Source organism: Alosa pseudoharengus, unplaced genomic scaffold (genome assembly GCF_046254945.1).
Source record: "Alosa pseudoharengus isolate Yale_2024_CS ecotype anadromous, Long Island Sound unplaced genomic scaffold, YU_APseudo_1.1 YU_APseudo_1.1_scf_68, whole genome shotgun sequence".
Taxonomy (NCBI): domain Eukaryota; kingdom Metazoa; phylum Chordata; class Actinopteri; order Clupeiformes; family Clupeidae; genus Alosa; species Alosa pseudoharengus.
In genome coordinates, this window is record NW_027468857.1 from 29,011 (window position 1) to 51,916 (window position 22,906).

General features: G+C 31.7%; 1 long non-coding RNA gene across 1 annotated transcript; it reads left to right on the forward strand.

Moving 5' to 3' along the window:
* The first annotated feature begins 19,500 nt into the window (after positions 1–19,500).
* On the forward strand, positions 19,501–21,419 carry LOC143109046 (uncharacterized). The gene is made up of 2 exons (XR_012983805.1): positions 19,501–20,061; positions 20,474–21,419. It is a non-coding gene; the product is annotated as an uncharacterized LOC143109046 (long non-coding RNA).
* The last annotated feature ends 1,487 nt before the right edge of the window (positions 21,420–22,906 follow it).

Below are 22,906 nucleotides of genomic sequence, written 5' to 3' on the forward strand. Positions count from 1 at the left end.
AAATTGGTTTGATTTTTTTTTAGTACCTTGCAGTTTTTCTTAGTTTTCACATAAGGTCCGGGGTCAGGATAAAAGACAGATTTTTGACAAATTTCAAAATCTCTCAGATATTGTCCAAATCATTTTTTATTTCACTTCTAGACATGTGAAATGCATGAACTAGGGCAAGAAAGTGTGAAAAAATTGGTTTGATTTTTTTTTAGTACCTTGCAGTTTTTCTTAGTTTTCACATAAGGTCCGGGATCAGGACAAAAGACAGATTTTTGACAAATTTCAAAATATGTCAGATATTGTCCAAATCATTTTTTATTTCACTTCTAGACATGTGAAATGCATGAACTAGGGCAAAAAAGTGTAAAAAAATTGGTTTAATTTTTTTTAGTACCTTTCAGTTTTTTTTAGTTTTCACATAAGGTCCGGGGTCAGGACAAAAGACAGATTTTTGACAAATTTCAAAATATGTCAGATATTGTCCAAATTATTTTTTATTTCACGTCTAGACATGTGAAATGCATGAACTAGGGCAAAAAAGTGTAAAAAAATTGGTTTGATTTTTTTTAGATCCCTTTCAGTTTTTTTTAGTTTTCACATAAGGTCCGGGGTCAGGACAAAAGACAGATTTTTGACAAATTTCAAAATATGTCAGATATTGTCCAAATTATTTTTTATTTCACGTCTAGACATGTGAAATGCATGAACTAGTGCAAAAAAGTGTAACAAAATTGGTTTGATTTTTTTTTAGTACTTTTCAGTTTTTCTTAGTTTTCACATAAGGTCCGGGGTCAGGACAAAAGACAGAATTTTGACAAATTTCAAAATATGTCAGATATTGTCCAAATCATTTTTTATTTCACTTATAGACATGTGAAATGCATGAACTAGGGCAAAAAAGTGTAAAAAAATTGGTTTGATTTTTTTTAGTACCTTTCAGTTTTTTTTAGTTTTCACATAAGGTCCGGGGTCAGGACAAAAGACAGATTTTTGACAAATTTCAAAATATGTCAGATATTGTCCAAATAATTTTTTATTTCACGTCTAGACATGTGAAATGCATGAACTAGTGCAAAAAAGTGTAACAAAATTGGTTTGATTTTTTTTTAGTACTTTTCAGTTTTTCTTAGTTTTCACATAAGGTCCGGGGTCAGGACAAAAGACAGATTTTTGACAAATTTCAAAATATGTCAGATATTGTCCAAATCATTTTTTATTTCACTTCTAGACATGTGAAATGCATGAACTAGGGCAAAAAAGTGTAAAAAAATTGGTTTGATTTTTTTTTAGTACCTTGCAGTTTTTCTTAGTTTTCACATAAGGTCCGGGGTCAGGACAAAAGACAGAATTTTGACAAATTTCAAAATATGTCAGATATTGTCCAAATAATTTTTTATTTCACTTATAGACATGTGAAATGCATGAACTAGTGCAAAAAAGTGTAACAAAATTGGTTTGATTTTTTTTTAGTACTTTTCAGTTTTTCTTAGTTTTCACATAAGGTCCGGGGTCAGGACAAAAGACAGATTTTTGACAAATTTCAAAATCTGTCAGATATTGTCCAAATCATTTTTTATTTCACTTCTAGACATGTGAAATGCATGAACTAGGGCAAAAAAGTGTAAAAATATTGGTTTGATTTTTTTTAGTACCTTTCAGTTTTTCTTAGTTTTCACATAAGGTCCGGGGTCAGGACAAAATACAGATTTCTGACAAATTTCAAAATCTGTCAGATATTGTCCAAATCATTTTTTATTTAATTTCTAGACATTGTGAAATGCATGAACTAGGGCAAGAAAGTGTGAAAAAATTGGTTTGATTTTTTTTTAGTACCTTGCAGTTTTTCTTAGTTTTCACATAAGGTCCGGGGTCAGGACAAAAGACAGATTTTTGACAAATTTCAAAATATGTCAGATATTGTCCAAATCATTTTTTATTTCACGTCTAGACATGTGAAATGCATGAACTAGTGCAAAAAAGTGTAACAAAATTGGTTTGATTTTTTTTTAGTACCTTGCAGTTTTTCTTAGTTTTCACATAAGGTCCGGGGTCAGGAGAAAAGACAGATTTTTGACAAATTTCAAAATCTGTCAGATATTGTCCAAATCATTTTTTATTTCACTTCTAGACATGTGAAATGCATGAACTAGGGCAAAAAAGTGTAAAAATATTGGTTTGATTTTTTTTAGTACCTTTCAGTTTTTCTTAGTTTTCACATAAGGTCCGGGGTCAGGACAAAATACAGATTTCTGACAAATATCAAAATCTGTCAGATATTGTCCAAATCATTTTTTATTTAATTTCTAGACATGTGAAATGCATGAACTAGGGCAAGAAAGTTTGAAAAAATTGGTTTGATTTTTTTTTAGTACCTTGCAGTTTTTCTTAGTTTTCACATAAGGTCCGGGGTCAGGATAAAAGACAGATTTTTGACAAATTTCAAAATCTCTCAGATATTGTCCAAATTATTTTTTATTTCACTTCTAGACATGTGAAATGCATGAACTAGGGCAAAAAAAGTGAAAAAACATTGGTCTGAATTTTTTTAGTACTTTTCAGTTTTTCTTAGTTTTCACATAAGGTCCGGGGTCAGGACAAAAGACAGAATTTTGACAAATTTCAAAATATGTCAGATATTGTCCAAATCATTTTTTATTTCACTTATAGACATGTGAAATGCATGAACTAGGGCAAAAAAGTGTAAAAAAATTGGTTTGATTTTTTTTAGTACCTTGCAGTTTTTCTTTGTTTTCACATAAGGTCCGGGGTCAGGACAAAAGACAGATTTTTGACAAATTTCAAAATATGTCAGATATTGTCCAAATTATTTTTTATTTCACTTCAAGACATGTGAAATGCACGAACAAGTGCAAAAAAGTGTAACAAAATTGGTTTGATTTTTTTTAGTACCTTTCAGTTTTTCTTAGTTTTCTCATAAGGTCCGGGGTCAGGACAAAAGACAGATTTTTAACAAATTTCAAAATCTGTCAGTTATTGTCCAAATCATTTTTATTTCACTTCTAGACATGTGAAATGCACGAACAAGTGCAAAAAAGTGTAACAAAATTGGTTTGATTTTTTTTAGTACCTTTCAGTTTTTCTTAGTTTTCTCATAAGGTCCGGGGTCAGGACAAAAGACAGATTTTTAACAAATTTCAAAATCTGTCAGTTATTGTCCAAATCATTTTTATTTCACTTCTAGACATGTGAAATGCACGAACAAGTGCAAAAAAGTGTAACAAAATTGGTTTGATTTTTTTTAGTACCTTTCAGTTTTTCTTAGTTTTCTCATAAGGTCCGGGGTCAGGACAAAAGACAGATTTTTAACAAATTTCAAAATCTGTCAGTTATTGTCCAAATCATTTTTATTTCACTTCTAGACATGTGAAATGCATGAACTAGGGCAAAAAAGTGTAACAAAATTGGTTTGATTTTTTTTAGTACCTTTCAGTTTTTCTTAGTTTTCACACAAGGTCCGGGGTCAGGACAAAAGACAGATTTTTGACAAATTTCAAAATCTGTCAGATATTGTCCAAATCATTTTTTATTTCACTTCTAGACATGTGAAATGCATGAACTAGGGCAAAAAAGTGTAAAAAAATTGGTTTGATTTTTTTTTAGTACCTTGCAGTTTTTCTTAGTTTTCACATAAGGTCCGGGGTCAGGATAAAAGACAGATTTTTGACAAATTTCAAAATCTCTCAGATATTGTCCAAATCATTTTTTATTTCACTTCTAGACATGTGAAATGCATGAACTAGGGCAAGAAAGTGTGAAAAAATTGGTTTGATTTTTTTTTAGTACCTTGCAGTTTTTCTTAGTTTTCACATAAGGTCCGGGGTCAGGACAAAAGACAGATTTTTGACAAATTTCAAAATATGTCAGATATTGTCCAAATCATTTTTTATTTCACTTCTAGACATGTGAAATGCATGAACTAGGGCAAAAAAGTGTAAAAAAATTGGTTTAATTTTTTTTAGTACCTTTCAGTTTTTTTTAGTTTTCACATAAGGTCCGGGGTCAGGACAAAAGACAGTTTTTTGACAAATTTCAAAATATGTCAGATATTGTCCAAATTATTTTTTATTTCACGTCTAGACATGTGAAATGCATGAACTAGGGCAAAAAAGTGTAAAAAAATTGGTTTGATTTTTTTTAGTACCTTTCAGTTTTTTTTAGTTTTCACATAAGGTCCGGGGTCAGGACAAAAGACAGATTTTTGACAAATTTCAAAATATGTCAGATATTGTCCAAATTATTTTTTATTTCACGTCTAGACATGTGAAATGCATGAACTAGTGCAAAAAAGTGTAACAAAATTGGTTTGATTTTTTTTTAGTACTTTTCAGTTTTTCTTAGTTTTCACATAAGGTCCGGGGTCAGGACAAAAGACAGAATTTTGACAAATTTCAAAATATGTCAGATATTGTCCAAATCATTTTTTATTTCACTTATAGACATGTGAAATGCATGAACTAGGGCAAAAAAGTGTAACAAAATTGGTTTGATTTTTTTTAGTACCTTTCAGTTTTTCTTAGTTTTCACACAAGGTCCGGGGTCAGGACAAAAGACAGATTTTTGACAAATTTCAAAATATGTCAGATATTGTCCAAATTATTTTTAATTTCACGTCTAGACATGTGAAATGCACGAACAAGTGCAAAAAAGTGTAACAAAATTGGTTTGATTTTTTTTAGTACCTTTCAGTTTTTCTTAGTTTTCTCACAAGGTCCGGGGTCAGGACAAAAGACAGATTTTTGACAAATTTCAAAATATGTCAGATATTGTCCAAATTATTTTTTATTTCACTTCTAAACATGTGAAATGCATGAAGTAGTGCAAAAAAGTGTAACAAAATTGGTTTGATTTTATTTACTACTTTTCAGTTTTTCTTAGTTTTCACATAAGGTCCGGGGTCAGGACAAAAGACAGATTTTTGACAAATTTCAAAATTTGTCAGATATTGTCCAAATTATTTTTTATTTCACTTCTAGACATGTGAAATGCATGAACTAGGGCAAAAAAAGTGAAAAAAAATTGGTCTGATTTTTTTTAGTACTTTTCAGTTTTTCTTAGTTTTCACATAAGGTCCGGGGTCAGGACAAAAGACAGATTTTTGACAAAATTCAAAATCTGTCAGATATTGTCCAAATCATTTTTTATTTCACTTCTAGACATGTGAAATGCATGAACTAGGGCAAAAAAGTGTAAAAAAATTGGTTTGATTTTTTTTAGTACTTTTCAGTTTTTCTTAGTTTTCACATAAGGTCCGGGGTCAGAACAAAAGACAGATTTTTGACAAATTTCAAAATATGTCAGATATTGTCCAAATTATTTTTTATTTCACTTCTAAACATGTGAAATGCATGAAGTAGTGCAAAAATGTGTAACAAAATTGGTTTGATTTTTTTTAGTACCTTGCAGTTTTTCTTTGTTTTCACATAAGGTCCGGGGTCAGGACAAAAGACAGATTTTTGACAAATTTCAAAATATGTCAGATATTGTCCAAATTATTTTTTATTTCACTTCAAGACATGTGAAATGCACGAACAAGTGCAAAAAAGTGTAACAAAATTGGTTTGATTTTTTTTAGTACCTTTCAGTTTTTCTTAGTTTTCTCATAAGGTCCGGGGTCAGGACAAAAGACAGATTTTTGACAAATTTCAAAATCTGTCAGTTATTGTCCAAATCATTTTTATTTCACTTCTAGACATGTGAAATGCATGAACTAGGGCAAAAAAGTGTAACAAAATTGGTTTGATTTTTTTTAGTACCTTTCAGTTTTTCTTAGTTTTCACACAAGGTCCGGGGTCAGGACAAAAGACAGATTTTTGACAAATTTCAAAATCTGTCAGATATTGTCCAAATCATTTTTTATTTCACTTCTAGACATGTGAAATGCATGAACTAGGGCAAAAAAAGTGAAAAAACATTGGTCTGAATTTTTTTAGTACTTTTCAGTTTTTCTTAGTTTTCACATAAGGTCCGGGGTCAGGACAAAAGACAGAATTTTGACAAATTTCAAAATATGTCAGATATTGTCCAAATCATTTTTTATTTCACTTATAGACATGTGAAATGCATGAACTAGGGCAAAAAAGTGTAAAAAAAATTGGTTTGATTTTTTTTAGTACTTTTCAGTTTTTCTTAGTTTTCACATAAGGTCCGGGGTCAGAACAAAAGACAGATTTTTGACAAATTTCAAAATATGTCAGATATTGTCCAAATTATTTTTTATTTCACTTCTAAACATGTGAAATGCATGAAGTAGTGCAAAAATGTGTAACAAAATTGGTTTGATTTTTTTTAGTACCTTTCAGTTTTTCTTAGTTTTCACACAAGGTCCGGGGTCAGGACAAAAGACAGATTTTTGACAAATTTCAAAATCTGTCAGATATTGTCCAAATCATTTTTTATTTCACTTCTAGACATGTGAAATGCATGAACTAGGGCAAAAAAGTGTAAAAAAATTGGTTTGATTTTTTTTTAGTACCTTGCAGTTTTTCTTAGTTTTCACATAAGGTCCGGGGTCAGGATAAAAGACAGATTTTTGACAAATTTCAAAATCTCTCAGATATTGTCCAAATCATTTTTTATTTCACTTCTAGACATGTGAAATGCATGAACTAGGGCAAGAAAGTGTGAAAAAATTGGTTTGATTTTTTTTTAGTACCTTGCAGTTTTTCTTAGTTTTCACATAAGGTCCGGGGTCAGGACAAAAGACAGATTTTTGACAAATTTCAAAATATGTCAGATATTGTCCAAATCATTTTTTATTTCACTTCTAGACATGTGAAATGCATGAACTAGGGCAAAAAAGTGTAAAAAAATTGGTTTAATTTTTTTTAGTACCTTTCAGTTTTTTTTAGTTTTCACATAAGGTCCGGGGTCAGGACAAAAGACAGTTTTTTGACAAATTTCAAAATATGTCAGATATTGTCCAAATTATTTTTTATTTCACGTCTAGACATGTGAAATGCATGAACTAGGGCAAAAAAGTGTAAAAAAATTGGTTTGATTTTTTTTAGTACCTTTCAGTTTTTTTTAGTTTTCACATAAGGTCCGGGGTCAGGACAAAAGACAGATTTTTGACAAATTTCAAAATATGTCAGATATTGTCCAAATTATTTTTTATTTCACGTCTAGACATGTGAAATGCATGAACTAGTGCAAAAAAGTGTAACAAAATTGGTTTGATTTTTTTTTAGTACTTTTCAGTTTTTCTTAGTTTTCACATAAGGTCCGGGGTCAGGACAAAAGACAGAATTTTGACAAATTTCAAAATATGTCAGATATTGTCCAAATCATTTTTTATTTCACTTATAGACATGTGAAATGCATGAACTAGGGCAAAAAAGTGTAACAAAATTGGTTTGATTTTTTTTAGTACCTTTCAGTTTTTCTTAGTTTTCACACAAGGTCCGGGGTCAGGACAAAAGACAGATTTTTGACAAATTTCAAAATATGTCAGATATTGTCCAAATTATTTTTAATTTCACGTCTAGACATGTGAAATGCACGAACAAGTGCAAAAAAGTGTAACAAAATTGGTTTGATTTTTTTTAGTACCTTTCAGTTTTTCTTAGTTTTCTCACAAGGTCCGGGGTCAGGACAAAAGACAGATTTTTGACAAATTTCAAAATATGTCAGATATTGTCCAAATTATTTTTTATTTCACTTCTAAACATGTGAAATGCATGAAGTAGTGCAAAAAAGTGTAACAAAATTGGTTTGATTTTATTTACTACTTTTCAGTTTTTCTTAGTTTTCACATAAGGTCCGGGGTCAGGACAAAAGACAGATTTTTGACAAATTTCAAAATCTGTCAGATATTGTCCAAATTATTTTTTATTTCACTTCTAGACATGTGAAATGCATGAACTAGGGCAAAAAAAGTGAAAAAAAATTGGTCTGATTTTTTTTAGTACTTTTCAGTTTTTCTTAGTTTTCACATAAGGTCCGGGGTCAGGACAAAAGACAGATTTTTGACAAAATTCAAAATCTGTCAGATATTGTCCAAATCATTTTTTATTTCACTTCTAGACATGTGAAATGCATGAACTAGGGCAAAAAAGTGTAAAAAAATTGGTTTGATTTTTTTTAGTACTTTTCAGTTTTTCTTAGTTTTCACATAAGGTCCGGGGTCAGAACAAAAGACAGATTTTTGACAAATTTCAAAATATGTCAGATATTGTCCAAATTATTTTTTATTTCACTTCTAAACATGTGAAATGCATGAAGTAGTGCAAAAATGTGTAACAAAATTGGTTTGATTTTTTTTAGTACCTTGCAGTTTTTCTTTGTTTTCACATAAGGTCCGGGGTCAGGACAAAAGACAGATTTTTGACAAATTTCAAAATATGTCAGATATTGTCCAAATTATTTTTTATTTCACTTCAAGACATGTGAAATGCACGAACAAGTGCAAAAAAGTGTAACAAAATTGGTTTGATTTTTTTTAGTACCTTTCAGTTTTTCTTAGTTTTCTCATAAGGTCCGGGGTCAGGACAAAAGACAGATTTTTGACAAATTTCAAAATCTGTCAGTTATTGTCCAAATCATTTTTATTTCACTTCTAGACATGTGAAATGCATGAACTAGGGCAAAAAAGTGTAACAAAATTGGTTTGATTTTTTTTAGTACCTTTCAGTTTTTCTTAGTTTTCACACAAGGTCCGGGGTCAGGACAAAAGACAGATTTTTGACAAATTTCAAAATCTGTCAGATATTGTCCAAATCATTTTTTATTTCACTTCTAGACATGTGAAATGCATGAACTAGGGCAAAAAAGTGTAAAAAAATTGGTTTGATTTTTTTTTAGTACCTTGCAGTTTTTCTTAGTTTTCACATAAGGTCCGGGGTCAGGATAAAAGACAGATTTTTGACAAATTTCAAAATCTCTCAGATATTGTCCAAATCATTTTTTATTTCACTTCTAGACATGTGAAATGCATGAACTAGGGCAAGAAAGTGTGAAAAAATTGGTTTGATTTTTTTTTAGTACCTTGCAGTTTTTCTTAGTTTTCACATAAGGTCCGGGGTCAGGACAAAAGACAGATTTTTGACAAATTTCAAAATATGTCAGATATTGTCCAAATCATTTTTTATTTCACTTCTAGACATGTGAAATGCATGAACTAGGGCAAAAAAGTGTAAAAAAATTGGTTTAATTTTTTTTAGTACCTTTCAGTTTTTTTTAGTTTTCACATAAGGTCCGGGGTCAGGACAAAAGACAGATTTTTGACAAATTTCAAAATATGTCAGATATTGTCCAAATTATTTTTTATTTCACGTCTAGACATGTGAAATGCATGAACTAGGGCAAAAAAGTGTAAAAAAATTGGTTTGATTTTTTTTAGTACCTTTCAGTTTTTTTTAGTTTTCACATAAGGTCCGGGGTCAGGACAAAAGACAGATTTTTGACAAATTTCAAAATATGTCAGATATTGTCCAAATTATTTTTTATTTCACGTCTAGACATGTGAAATGCATGAACTAGTGCAAAAAAGTGTAACAAAATTGGTTTGATTTTTTTTTAGTACTTTTCAGTTTTTCTTAGTTTTCACATAAGGTCCGGGGTCAGGACAAAAGACAGAATTTTGACAAATTTCAAAATATGTCAGATATTGTCCAAATCATTTTTTATTTCACTTATAGACATGTGAAATGCATGAACTAGGGCAAAAAAGTGTAAAAAAATTGGTTTGATTTTTTTTAGTACCTTTCAGTTTTTTTTAGTTTTCACATAAGGTCCGGGGTCAGGACAAAAGACAGATTTTTGACAAATTTCAAAATATGTCAGATATTGTCCAAATAATTTTTTATTTCACGTCTAGACATGTGAAATGCATGAACTAGTGCAAAAAAGTGTAACAAAATTGGTTTGATTTTTTTTTAGTACTTTTCAGTTTTTCTTAGTTTTCACATAAGGTCCGGGGTCAGGACAAAAGACAGATTTTTGACAAATTTCAAAATATGTCAGATATTGTCCAAATCATTTTTTATTTCACTTCTAGACATGTGAAATGCATGAACTAGGGCAAAAAAGTGTAAAAAAATTGGTTTGATTTTTTTTTAGTACCTTGCAGTTTTTCTTAGTTTTCACATAAGGTCCGGGGTCAGGACAAAAGACAGAATTTTGACAAATTTCAAAATATGTCAGATATTGTCCAAATCATTTTTTATTTCACTTATAGACATGTGAAATGCATGAACTAGTGCAAAAAAGTGTAACAAAATTGGTTTGATTTTTTTTTAGTACTTTTCAGTTTTTCTTAGTTTTCACATAAGGTCCGGGGTCAGGACAAAAGACAGATTTTTGACAAATTTCAAAATCTGTCAGATATTGTCCAAATCATTTTTTATTTCACTTCTAGACATGTGAAATGCATGAACTAGGGCAAAAAAGTGTAAAAATATTGGTTTGATTTTTTTTAGTACCTTTCAGTTTTTCTTAGTTTTCACATAAGGTCCGGGGTCAGGACAAAATACAGATTTCTGACAAATTTCAAAATCTGTCAGATATTGTCCAAATCATTTTTTATTTAATTTCTAGACATTGTGAAATGCATGAACTAGGGCAAGAAAGTGTGAAAAAATTGGTTTGATTTTTTTTTAGTACCTTGCAGTTTTTCTTAGTTTTCACATAAGGTCCGGGGTCAGGACAAAAGACAGATTTTTGACAAATTTCAAAATATGTCAGATATTGTCCAAATCATTTTTTATTTCACTTCTAGACATGTGAAATGCATGAACTAGGGCAAAAAAGTGTAAAAAAATTGGTTTGATTTTTTTTTAGTACCTTGCAGTTTTTCTTAGTTTTCACATAAGGTCCGGGGTCAGGACAAAAGACAGAATTTTGACAAATTTCAAAATATGTCAGATATTGTCCAAATCATTTTTTATTTCACTTATAGACATGTGAAATGCATGAACTAGGGCAAAAAAGTGTAAAAAAATTGGTTTGATTTTTTTTAGTACCTTTCAGTTTTTTTTAGTTTTCACATAAGGTCCGGGGTCAGGACAAAAGACAGATTTTTGACAAATTTCAAAATATGTCAGATATTGTCCAAATTATTTTTTATTTCACGTCTAGACATGTGAAATGCATGAACTAGTGCAAAAAAGTGTAACAAAATTGGTTTGATTTTTTTTTAGTACTTTTCAGTTTTTCTTAGTTTTCACATAAGGTCCGGGGTCAGGACAAAAGACAGATTTTTGACAAATTTCAAAATCTGTCAGATATTGTCCAAATCATTTTTTATTTCACTTCTAGACATGTGAAATGCATGAACTAGGGCAAAAAACTGTAACAAAATTGGTTTGATTTTTTTTTTGTACTTTTCAGTTTTTCTTAGTTTTCACATAAGGTCCGGGGTCAGGACAAAATACAGATTTCTGACAAATATCAAAATCTGTCAGATATTGTCCAAATCATTTTTTATTTAATTTCTAGACATGTGAAATGCATGAACTAGGGCAAGAAAGTGTGAAAAAATTGGTTTGATTTTTTTTTAGTACCTTGCAGTTTTTCTTAGTTTTCACATAAGGTCCGGGGTCAGGACAAAAGACAGAATTTTGACAAATTTCAAAATATGTCAGATATTGTCCAAATCATTTTTTATTTCACTTCTAGACATGTGAAATGCATGAACTAGGGCAAAAAAAGTGAAAAAAAATTGGTTTGATTTTTTTTAGTACTTTTCAGTTTTTCTTAGTTTTCACATAAGGTCCGGGGTCAGGACAAAAGACAGAATTTTGACAAATTTCAAAATATGTCAGATATTGTCCAAATCATTTTTTATTTCACTTATAGACATGTGAAATGCATGAACTAGGGCAAAAAAGTGTAAAAAAATTGGTTTGATTTTTTTTAGTACCTTTCAGTTTTTTTTAGTTTTCACATAAGGTCCGGGGTCAGGACAAAAGACAGATTTTTGACAAATTTCAAAATATGTCAGATATTGTCCAAATTATTTTTTATTTCACTTCTAGACATGTGAAATGCATGAACTAGGGCAAAAAAAGTGAAAAAAAATTGGTCTGAATTTTTTTAGTACTTTTCAGTTTTTCTTAGTTTTCACATAAGGTCCGGGGTCAGGACAAAAGACAGAATTTTGACAAATTTCAAAATATGTCAGATATTGTCCAAATCATTTTTTATTTCACTTATAGACATGTGAAATGCATGAACTAGGGCAAAAAAGTGTAAAAAAATTGGTTTGATTTTTTTTAGTACCTTTCAGTTTTTTTTAGTTTTCACATAAGGTCCGGGGTCAGGACAAAAGACAGATTTTTGACAAATTTCAAAATATGTCAGATATTGTCCAAATTATTTTTTATTTCACGTCTAGACATGTGAAATGCATGAACTAGTGCAAAAAAGTGTAACAAAATTGGTTTGATTTTTTTTTAGTACTTTTCAGTTTTTCTTAGTTTTCACATAAGGTCCGGGGTCAGGACAAAAGACAGATTTTTTACAAATTTCAAAATATGTCAGATATTGTCCAAATCATTTTTTATTTCACTTCTAGACATGTGAAATGCATGAACTAGGGCAAAAAAGTGTAAAAAAATTGGTTTGATTTTTTTTAGCACCTTGCAGTTTTTCTTAGTTTTCACATAAGGTCCGGGGTCAGGACAAAAGACAGAATTTTGACAAATTTCAAAATATGTCAGATATTGTCCAAATCATTTTTTATTTCACTTATAGACATGTGAAATGCATGAACTAGGGCAAAAAAGTGTAAAAAAATTGGTTTGATTTTTTTTAGTACCTTTCAGTTTTTTTTAGTTTTCACACAAGGTCCGGGGTCAGGACAAAAGACAGATTTTTGACAAATTTCAAAATATGTCAGATATTGTCCAAATTATTTTTTATTTCACGTCTAGACATGTGAAATGCACGAACTAGTGCAAAAAAGTGTAACAAAATTGGTTTGATTTTTTTTAGTACCTTTCAGTTTTTCTTAGTTTTTACATAAGGTCCGGGGTCAGGACAAAAGACAGATTTTTGACAAATTTCAAAATATGTCAGATATTGTCCAAATCATTTTTTATTTCACTTCTAGACATGTGAAATGCATGAACTAGGGCAAAAAAGTGTAACAAAATTGGTTTGATTTTTTTTTAGTACCTTTCAGTTTTTCTTAGTTTTCACACAAGGTCCGGGGTCAGGACAAAAGACAGATTTTTGACAAATTTCAAAATATGTCAGATATTGTCCAAATTATTTTTTATTTCACGTCTAGACATGTGAAATGCATGAACTAGGGCAAAAAAAGTGAAAAAAAATTGGTCTGATTTTTTTTAGTACTTTTCAGTTTTTCTTAGTTTTCACATAAGGTCCGGGGTCAGGACAAAAGACAGAATTTTGACAAATTTCAAAATATGTCAGATATTGTCCAAATCATTTTTTATTTCACTTATAGACATGTGAAATGCATGAACTAGGGCAAAAAAGTGTAAAAAAATTGGTTTGATTTTTTTTAGTACCTTTCAGTTTTTTTTAGTTTTCACACAAGGTCCGGGGTCAGGACAAAAGACAGATTTTTGACAAATTTCAAAATATGTCAGATATTGTCCAAATTATTTTTTATTTCACGTCTAGACATGTGAAATGCACGAACTAGTGCAAAAAAGTGTAACAAAATTGGTTTGATTTTTTTTAGTACCTTTCAGTTTTTCTTAGTTTTTACATAAGGTCCGGGGTCAGGACAAAAGACAGATTTTTGACAAATTTCAAAATATGTCAGATATTGTCCAAATTATTTTTTATTTCACGTCTAGACATGTGAAATGCACGAACAAGTGCAAAAAAGTGTAACAAAATTGGTTTGATTTTTTTTAGTACCTTTCAGTTTTTCTTAGTTTTCACATAAGGTCCGGGGTCAGGACAAAAGACAGATTTTTGACAAATTTCAAAATATGTCAGATATTGTCCAAATTATTTTTTATTTCACGTCTAGACATGTGAAATGCACGAACAAGTGCAAAAAAGTGTAACAAAATTGGTTTGATTTTTTTTAGTACCTTTCAGTTTTTCTTAGTTTTCACATAAGGTCCGGGGTCAGGACAAAAGACAGATTTTTGACAAATTTCAAAATATGTCAGATATTGTCCAAATTATTTTTTATTTCACGTCTAGACATGTGAAATGCATGAACTAGGGCAAAAGAAGTGAAAAAAAATTGGTCTGATTTTTTTTAGTACCTTGCAGTTTTTCTTAGTTTTCACATAAGGTCCGGGGTCAGGACAAAAGACAGATTTTTGACAAATTTCAAAATATGTCAGATGTTGTCCAAATTATTTTTTATTTCACGTCTAGACATGTGAAATGCACGAACAAGTGCAAAAAAGTGTAACAAAATTGGTTTGATTTTTTTTAGTACCTTTCAGTTTTTCTTAGTTTTCACATAAGGTCCGGGGTCAGGACAAAAGACAGATTTTTGACAAATTTCAAAATATGTCAGATATTGTCCAAATTATTTTTTATTTCACGTCTAGACATGTGAAATGCATGAACTAGGGCAAAAAAAGTGAAAAAAAATTGGTCTGATTTTTTTTTGTACTTTTCAGTTTTTCTTAGTTTTCACATAAGGTCCGGGGTCAGGACAAAAGACAGATTTTTGACAAATTTCAAAATATGTCAGATATTGTCCAAATTATTTTTTATTTCACTTCTAGACATGTGAAATGCATGAACTAGGGCAAAAAAAGTGAAAAAAAATTGTCTTGATTTTTTTTAGTACCTTTCAGTTTTTCTTAGTTTTCACATAAGGTCCGGGGTCAGGACAAAAGACAGATTTTTGACAAATTTCAAAATATGTCAGATATTGTCCAAATTATTTTTTATTTCACGTCTAGACATGTGAAATGCATGAACTAGGGCAAAAAAGTGTAACAAAATTGGTTTGATTTTTTTTAGTACCTTTCAGTTTTTCTTAGTTTTCACATAAGGTCCGGGGTCAGGACAAAAGACAGAATTTTGACAAATTTCAAAATCTGTCAGATATTGTGCAAATTATTTTTTATTTCACTTCTAGACATGTGAAATGCATGAACTAGGGCAAAAAAAGTGAAAAAAATTGGTCTGATTTTTTTTAGTACTTTTCAGTTTTTCTTAGTTTTCACATAAGGTCCGGGGTCAGGACAAAAGACAGATTTTTGACAAATTTCAAAAAATGTCAGATATTGGCTTAAATTATTTTTTATTTCACTTCTAGACATGTGAAATGCATGAACTAGGGCAAAAAAGTGTAACAAAATTGGTTTGATTTTTTTTAATACTTTTCAGTTTTTCTTAGTTTTCACATAAGGTCCGGGGTCAGGACAAAAGACAGATTTCTGAGAAATTTCAAAAAATGTAAGATATTGGCTTAAATTATTTTTTATTTCACTTCTAGACATGTGAAATGCATGAACTAGGGCAAAAAAGTGTAACAAAATTGGTTTGATTTTTTTTAGTACTTTTCAGTTTTTCTTAGTTTTCACATAAGGTCCGGGGTCAGGATAAAAGACAGATTTTTGTCCAAATTATTTTTTATTTCACTTCTAGACATGTGAAATGCATGAACTAGGGCAAAAAAGTGTGAAAAAATTGGTTTGATTTTTTTTTAGTACCTTGCAGTTTTTCTTAGTTTTCACATAAGGTCCGGGGTCAGGACAAAAGACAGATTTTTGACAAATTTCAAAATATGTCAGATATTGTCCAAATCATTTTTTATTTCACTTATAGACATGTGAAATGTATGAACTAGGGCAAAAAAGTGTAAAAAAATTGGTTTGATTTTTTTTTAGTACCTTGCAGTTTTTCTTAGTTTTCACATAAGGTCCGGGGTCAGGACAAAAGACAGAATTTGACAAATTTCAAAATATGTCAGATATTGTCCAAATCATTTTTTATTTAATTTCTAGACATGTGAAATGCATGAACTAGTGCAAAAAAGTGTAACAAAATTCGTTTGATTTTTTTTAGTACTTTTCAGTTTTTCTTAGTTTTCACATAAGGTCCGGGGTCAGGATAAAAGACAGATTTTTGACAAATTTCAAAATCTCTCAGATATTGTCCAAATCATTTTTTATTTCACTTCTAGACATGTGAAATGCATGAACTAGTGCAAAAAAGTGTAAAAATATTGGTTTGATTTTTTTTAGTACCTTTCAGTTTTTTTTAGTTTTCACATAAGGTCCGGGGTCAGGACAAAAGACAGATTTTTGACAAATTTCAAAATATGTCAGATATTGTCCAAATTATTTTTTATTTCACGTCTAGACATGTGAAATGCATGAACTAGTGCAAAAAAGTGTAACAAAATTGGTTTGATTTTTTTTTTGTACTTTTCAGTTTTTCTTAGTTTTCACATAAGGTCCGGGGTCAGGATAAAAGACAGATTTTTGACAAATTTCAAAATCTCTCAGATATTGTCCAAATTATTTTTTATTTCACTTCTAGACATGTGAAATGCATGAACTTGGGCAAAAAAAGTGAAAAAAAATTGGTCTGATTTTTTTTAGTACTTTTCAGTTTTTCTTAGTTTTCACATAAGGTCCGGGGTCAGGACAAAAGACAGATTTTTGACAAATTTCAAAATATGTCAGATATTGTCCAAATTATTTTTTATTTCACGTCTAGACATGTGAAATGCATGAACTAGTGCAAAAAAGTGTAAAAAAATTGGTTTGATTTTTTTTAGTACCTTTCAGTTTTTTTTAGTTTTCACATAAGGTCCGGGGTCAGGACAAAAGACAGATTTTTGACAAATTTCAAAATATGTCAGATATTGTCCAAATCATTTTTTATTTCACTTCTAGACATGTGAAATGCATGACCTAGGGCAAGAAAGTGTGAAAAAATTGGTTTGATTTTTTTTTAGTACCTTGCAGTTTTTCTTAGTTTTCACATAAGGTCCGGGGTCAGGACAAAAGACAGATTTTTGACAAATTTCAAAATATGTCAGATATTGTCCAAATCATTTTTTATTTCACTTATAGACATGTGAAATGCATGAACTAGGGCAAAAAAGTGTAAAAAAATTGGTTTGATTTTTTTTTAGTACCTTGCAGTTTTTCTTAGTTTTCACATAAGGTCCGGGGTCAGGACAAAAGATAGATTTTTGACAAATTTCAAAATATGTCAGATATTGTCCAAATTATTTTTTATTTCACGTCTAGACATGTGAAATGCATGAACTAGTGCAAAAAAGTGTAACAAAATTGGTTTGATTTTTTTTTTGTACTTTTCAGTTTTTCTTAGTTTTCACATAAGGTCCGGGGTCAGGACAAAAGACAGATTTTTGACAAATTTCAAAATATGTCAGATATTGTCCAAATTATTTTTTATTTCACGTCTAGACATGTGAAATGCATGAACTAGTGCAAAAAAGTGTAAAAAAATTGGTTTGATTTTTTTTAGTACCTTTCAGTTTTTTTTAGTTTTCACATAAGGTCCGGGGTCAGGACAAAAGACAGATTTTTGACAAATTTCAAAATCTGTCAGATATTGTCCAAATCATTTTTTATTTAATTTCTAGACATGTGAAATGCATGAACTAGGGCAAGAAAGTGTGAAAAAATTGGTTTGATTTTTTTTTAGTACCTTGCAGTTTTTCTTATTTTTCACATAAGGTCCGGGGTCAGGACAAAAGACAGAATTTTGACAAATTTCAAAATATGTCAGATATTGTCCAAATCATTTTTTATTTCACTTATAGACATGTGAAATGCATGAACTAGGGCAAAAAAGTGTAAAAAAATTGGTTTGATTTTTTTTAGTACCTTTCAGTTTTTCTTAGTTTTCACATAAGGTCCGGGGACAGGACAAAATACAGATTTCTGACAAATTTCAAAATCTGTCAGATATTGTCCAAATCATTTTTTATTTAATTTCTAGACATGTGAAATGCATGAACTAGGGCAAGAAAGTGTGAAAAAATTGGTTTGATTTTTTTTTAGTACCTTGCAGTTTTTCTTATTTTTCACATAAGGTCCGGGGTCAGGACAAAAGACAGAATTTTGACAAATTTCAAAATATGTCAGATATTGTCCAAATCATTTTTTATTTCACTTATAGACATGTGAAATGCATGAACTAGGGCAAAAAAGTGTAAAAAAATTGGTTTGATTTTTTTTTAGTACCTTGCAGTTTTTCTTAGTTTTCACATAAGGTCCGGGGTCAGGACAAAAGACACAATTTTGACAAATTTCAAAATATGTCAGATATTGTCCAAATCATTTTTTATTTAATTTCTAGACATGTGAAATGCATGAACTAGGGCAAGAAAGTGTGAAAAAATTGGTTTGATTTTTTTTTAGTACCTTGCAGTTTTTCTTAGTTTTCACATAAGGTCCGGGGTCAGGACAAAAGACAGATTTTTGACAAATTTCAAAATCTGTCAGATATTGTCCAAATCATTTTTTATTTAATTTCTAGACATGTGAAATGCATGAACTAGTGCAAAAAAGTGTAACAAAATTCGTTTGATTTTTTTTAGTACTTTTCAGTTTTTCTTAGTTTTCACATAAGGTCAGGATAAAAGACAGATTTTTGACAAATTTCAAAATCTCTCAGATATTGTCCAAATCATTTTTTATTTCACTTCTAGACATATGAAATGCATGAACTAGGGCAAAAAAGTGTAAAAACATTGGTTTGATTTTTTTAGTACCTTTCAGTTTTTCTTAGTGTTCACATAAGGTCCGGGGTCAGGACAAAAGACAGATTTTTGACAAATTTCAAAATCTGTCAGATATTGTCCAAATTATTTTTTATTTCTCTTCTAGACATGTGAAATGCATGAACTAGGGCAAAAAAAGTGAAAAAAAATTGGTTTGATTTTTTTTAGTACCTTTCAGTTTTTCTTAGTTTTCACATAAGGTCCGGGGTCAGGACAAAAGACAGATTTTTGACAAATTTCAAAATCTGTCAGATATTGTCCAAATCATTTTTTATTTCATTTCTAGACATGTGAAATGCATGAACTAGGGCAAAAAAGTGTAAAAAAATTGGTTTGATTTTTTTTAGCACCTTTCAGGTTTTCTTAGTTTTCACATAAGGTCCGGGGTCAGGACAAAAGACAGATTTTTGACAAATTTCAAAATATGTCAGATATTGTCCAAATTATTTTTTATTTCACTTCTAGACATGTGAAATGCATGAACTAGGGCAAAAAAAGTGAAAAAAAATTGGTCTGATTTTTTTTTAGTACCTTGCAGTTTTTCTTAGTTTTCACATAAGGTCCGGGGTCAGGACAAAAGACAGATTTTTGACAAATTTCAAAATATGTCAGATATTGTCCAAATTATATTCTATTTCACGTCTAGACATGTGAAATGCACAAGTGCAAAAAAGTGTAACAAAATTGGTTTGATTTTTTTTAGTACCTTTCAGTTTTTCTTCGTTTTCTCACAAGGTCCGGGGTCAGGACAAAAGACAGATTTTTGACAAATTTCAAAATATGTCAGATATTGTCCAAATTATTTTTTATTTCACTTCTAGACATGTGAAATGCTAGCCTGGGTGCCATTCCGAACTTAGTCCCGCCCACAACGTTTGAGGTCGGGAAGTTCGGTCTGGCATTGATCAATAGTGGCGCGAGTATGCTCGCCCAAATACTGGCGGGCCAATCAAATTGTCAGGGCGGGCTTTATACGATGATGGACAGATGCTCAACAGTAACGTAATCCACCACGTCACCAAAGAGCGCTTGGGTTGAATTCGTTTACAACAACGATGGCTGCCGCTGGAGAATTGAGATGTGTAGATTCTGCTATCAGGTCTGTTCTAGAAGATATCGACAGCGAATTAATTTTAAAAGAGGAACAGAGTAACGGGATCAAGGCATTTGTTGATAATAAAGATGTTTTTTGCCGAAGCAACTGAAATGGGCATCACGGCGATGCAACTCGGCTTGCACGACGAGGTGGATATAGCCAGCGGTCGTTGCCAGATCCTTTTTTGAAGCCCGGAATCCTGGCTGCTGAACAACAAGTGGAGGGACATGCTAGGCTCCGATGTTTTTCAAGCCAACGTAATGGGTATCGTCGTGGACGAAGTTCATCTAACTTACAAATGGTAAGAGAGTCTAACTGTCTGACTTAGTAAATAACTCCCAATGTCGTGATATGAATCCCATGTTGTAAACATAGTAGCCTAGGTATCGTTGTACGTTCGCTAACTCAGACTTGGTACAATCATAACGTTTTAGTGTGATTGTAGCGAACTAGCTGTTAAAACATTCTAATGTAGGTTACTGTTTTATTTCTATCAGTGGTCAGGCTGCAAAAGGGCAGAAGGGCATTTGGGTGTTGCTTTATGTACTCAAGCACCATACCCATATTGGTAGGCTAGTCACTGTACCCCTTATAAGTGATGTATTCTTTTTAGATGTCAGTACAGTCATTAAAAAGTACTAAATGATACTACTCATAATTTCTTATTTTTACTGTTACTTATTGGTTGCTTTTTGTACTGCTATATATTCCAGGTACACCTGTGCTGACATTGACCGCTTCTGCTGATCGGGAATCCAGAGCCAGGGTTATGAAACAGCTTCAGATGGACAATCCAATAAATTTGGCCCTGAGCCCAAACAGAACAAAATCAGAGTGGGTCTGATTAAAGTACCTGGCCATACACTGGAGTGCCTACACTGGATTGTGAGGGATGTTAGTACAAAGCTTGACCCAGCAGTTAAGACGGTACTTTAATGGAGTCACTAGTTGTCTGCGGAAAGCTTTGTACTGCCATTTTGAGGAACACACCACATCTGTTGATCTAGGACATCTGTGCTGCACTCACTGCCATTCTGTTTGTTCTTGTGAACCTGAAGGTTGTGGGGAGCTAATCCCCAAATATGAACACTTTCAAGGGGAGGTTTCATCACACCACAAACACAGAATAGTCACACCTAAGGGCACACTTTTGATCAGGGAACTGTTACAAACTTACAGGAGTAGTTTACTTCAGGACCATAAAAACATACCACTTTACACAGTCGACACAGCCTGCACTGGTTTTGGAGATGAACTCATTGATCAGTTTTAGAACAGTGCACACAGATATTTGACCTGGACTTCATTATCCATAATCTCCCTACATACAAGCTGGAACATGCAAAAGAGATACTATGAATTATGCATGAGGTTTTTGATGACATCGAACAGAGTCAAACTAATTTGTTTGATGACTGTGTTGTTCAGGATGACCGTGTTCAGGTTGACATGGATTACACTGGTTACTTTGATGACGAGGATGAGGATAAGATACAATCATCCCCAAGTAACTTGGAATCAGGCTTGTCAATGTTGAAGATCTCAGGCTAGCTTCAAATTCAGGCTCAAATTTGTAGCTTCAGGGTCCTGTTGTTGTGAAAATGCCTTTTTTTTTACCTCTGTTACATTAATATTTTTGAATAAAATTAAAATGGTTTATACTTCTGTACTGGTTGGTGATGTTTCTGCATTTAAAGACAAACAATAAGACATGTCAATAAAGATTTTTAATATCTACACATAATAGGTAATGTTTGAAGATATACGCTGAACTTTGAACATACAACCAATAAGAAAACACAAAAATGTTTTCAAGAACGTGGATACTACTAAACTATTATATGAAAATTATTTACATTGTCATTTACGAAAACAATATTTACAAATTACCATCACCATTTACATTTCACATTTACTTAATTATTTAAATAGGCACATTTTGCCAGTCCATTATTTTCTCCTGGTAATTCAGCTTTGCCAATAAGTTTCTCTTGAAATTCGGGAATGCATGAGACTGCCTGCCTGGGTGATTTTTGTTGGGAAAGTTGTGTCTCCCTGAAAACGTTTACCAGTGTTAAAACGTCCTGTTCTCGGGCCACATGATGAATGCCAGCCGGCCTTGTCAGCTCCAGCTCTGTGTCCGTTTTGTCCATTAGCTCTTTGACGATGCCAAAGGACCTACTGATTCTGGCTGCTGACATTTCTGACATGTTTGGTCCCAATCCTCTCATAAATGATTTGAGAAAATTGTTTAGGTGTTCCAGGTGGAGGTCAAGTGGATGGAAAATGGGTGACAACCTGAAATATAAGTGAACACATCAGTGTGAAGAATTACAGTATAGCCTAATAAGTTTAACGTGCATTGACAATACATTGGAAAATACAGACTGTTAAATATGGTGACACCAGATGCAATTGCTGAGCAGGTCAGAGAAACACTGCCCACCCCCCACAGAGGTGCAGAGCACAGAAGTGGGGGTTGGATAACATGCTAGTCCATTACAAAATGAAGTTTCTACATATTGACAAAGTGACAGAGGCCAACTTACACATCAGGTACAAGTTTATCCTGGTAACATTTGCTCACACTACACTGAAATTCGGGCTGGCTTCCAGAATACTAGGCATGTCAAAATATGACTAGATGATTTAATCATAGATAGATTTCACGGAAATGAGGATTGTGGGAATGCACAGTGTTTATCACATTGGACAATAATCACGACTCACTATTAACTAATGTGAAACGTGGCAATCGAGGTTATTCTCATAGTCATATCATAAGAAGTAGAAATGTATTAACAAGCTTACCTCTGTAATGCTTCTTCGCGTTTTTGTACCGGTTGGAGTTGACGGATTGGGGCAGAACTTCTTCAGAGTCCGGGGCGTCTCTGATGCCTCAGATGAACACGGTTCTTCAGGCTGGTCTCCTTCGTCTTCTGTCCATTTTTTAAACACGGGCATGTCGCGTTCCAACCGTGTTATAAAGTTCTGACAGGACCGACAAATGCGATGCGATTTGTTTGCAGTGTTGTGGAGTTGTAATCCTAAACGGATAACTTGATCGTATATGCATTCACCTTTACTGTTTCTCTCAAAAATGAGGTTCGTGTGTTGAAGAACTCCGTGTATCCTTACATTATTTT